This window comes from Merops nubicus, unplaced genomic scaffold (assembly GCF_000691845.1).
Source record: "Merops nubicus isolate BGI_N331 unplaced genomic scaffold, ASM69184v1 scaffold2645, whole genome shotgun sequence".
Classification (NCBI taxonomy): Eukaryota; Metazoa; Chordata; class Aves; order Coraciiformes; family Meropidae; genus Merops; species Merops nubicus.
Window position 1 is genome coordinate 726 of NW_008608779.1, and position 1961 is coordinate 2686.

Below are 1961 nucleotides of genomic sequence, written 5' to 3' on the forward strand. Positions count from 1 at the left end.
GGAATGTTGTCATGGATGGCTACATACTGTTTAGGAAAGACAGAACAACAAGGCGAGGCAGTGGTGTTGCCCTTTATGTACGAGAACAACTGAAATGTATTGAGTTCTGTCTGTGGGGAGAGGCGGAACAGGTTGAAAGCCTGTGGGTAAGAATTAAGGGACGTGCCAATGGGGGTGACACTGTTGTCAGAGTCTACTATAGACCACCAAACCAAGAAGATGTTGATGAAGCCTTCTACAGGCAGCTGGAGGTAGCCTCTAGAACACACTCCTTGGTACTCAGGGGAGACTTCAATCACCCTGATATTTGCTGGGAATCCCACGCAACTAGGCAAGCTCAGTCGAAAAGGCTTTTGCAGTGCATTGATGCTAACTTCTTAATGCAGGCAGTGGAGGAACTGACAAGAAGAGGTGTACTGCTAGATCTTGTATTAACGAATAAAGAAGGACTGGTTGGGGGCATTAAGGTTGGGAATAGCCTTGGAGACAGTGACCATGACATGGTGGAGTTTAGTATTTTACAAGGTAGAAGCAGGGCACTAAGTAAGATTACAACCCTGGAACTCTGCAGGGCTACCATTTCACTTTTCAAAGATCTACTTGTGAGAATCCCATGGGTAAGACTCTGGAGGGTAAAGGGGCCTAAGAAAGCTGGTCAGTCTTTAAAATCTTGGGCTTGGAGGAAGTGATATTTCCAAAAAAAAAAAAAGGCTCCACATGAAGGCCAGGCCCTTCCCTCATGGCCTGATGGCTTGGCCAAAGACATCAACAAGGGCGAGGTCTCGGCCTGCCAGGATCTGAAGCAGTGAGCTTGGTATCTGGCTGAGAAGTACGAGTGGGACGTCACCGAAGCCAGGAAGATGTGGTGCTTTGGTCCTGATGGCACCAGCCCCCATATCCTCACCAACATCACCAAGGGCGTGCAGTACCTCAACGACATCGAGGACAGCGTGGCGGCTGGCTTCCAGTGGGCAACAAAGGAGGGGGTCCTGTGTGAGGAGAACATGCGCGTGGTGCATTTCGATGTGCATGATGTCACCCTGCATGCCGATGCCATCCATCATGGAGGGGGACAGGTCATCCCCACAGCCAGGAGGTGCCTCTACGCCTGCGTCCTCACTGCCCAGCTACAGCTCATGGAGCCCATCTACCTGGTGGAGATCCAGTGCCCAGAGCATGTGGTGGGTGGCATCTACAGTGTGCTGAACAGGAAGTGTGGCCACGTGTTTGAGGAGACCCAGGTGGCTGGAATCCCCATGTTCGTGGTCAAGGCATACCTGCCTGTCAATGAGTCCTTTGGTTTCACAGCAGATTTGAGGTCCAACATGGGGGGCCAGGCTTTCCCCCAGTGCATCTTCGACCACTGGCAGATCTGCCCGGGGACCCCTTAGACAGCACCAGCCGCCCCTGCCAGGTGGTGGCTGAGACCTGCAAGCGCAAAGGCCTCAAGGAAGGAATCCCTGCCCTTGACAACTTCCTCGACAAACTCTAATCCAACCTGTTGGACTCTGAAGGGGAAGGGTGTGGGGGTGAAATGAAAAATAAAATGGAAAAAAAACCCCTCAATTGATTAATTAGCCCACACTGAGGGGTAGACATGCCCTGTGAGCACCATCTCTGCATTGTTAATTGGTTTCCCAGACATTGGGAGACTTGAAAGGAGGAGAAATGAGAGGAAAAAAAAAAAAAACAAAACAAAGCCTTATAGGTTTCTGTGTACCACATGACTCATCTTTGCCATTGTAACTAAAACATTTCTACTATAAAGAAAACAACAAAACAAAAAAACACTGAGGCCAAGATGCACAGGTGGCACTTGCCTCCCAGAGGAAAAACAAATAAAAGCCCCTCACCATACTCAATCAATGTCAAGACCAGTTGTGTGTTTATATATCCGAATACAAAACTTTATTTCCGTGAACAAAAGCAGAAGGGGGGGGGAAAAAAAAACAAAAAAAAAA

The 1961-nt window shown here is 49.1% G+C and overlaps 1 pseudogene across 1 annotated transcript; it reads left to right on the forward strand.

Annotated features, from left to right (window-relative positions):
• Positions 1 to 710: 710 nt before the first annotated feature.
• On the forward strand, positions 711 to 1492 carry LOC103772994 (annotated as a pseudogene). The gene has a single exon (XR_608159.1). The product of XR_608159.1 is annotated as an elongation factor 2 pseudogene (transcript).
• The last annotated feature ends 469 nt before the right edge of the window (positions 1493 to 1961 follow it).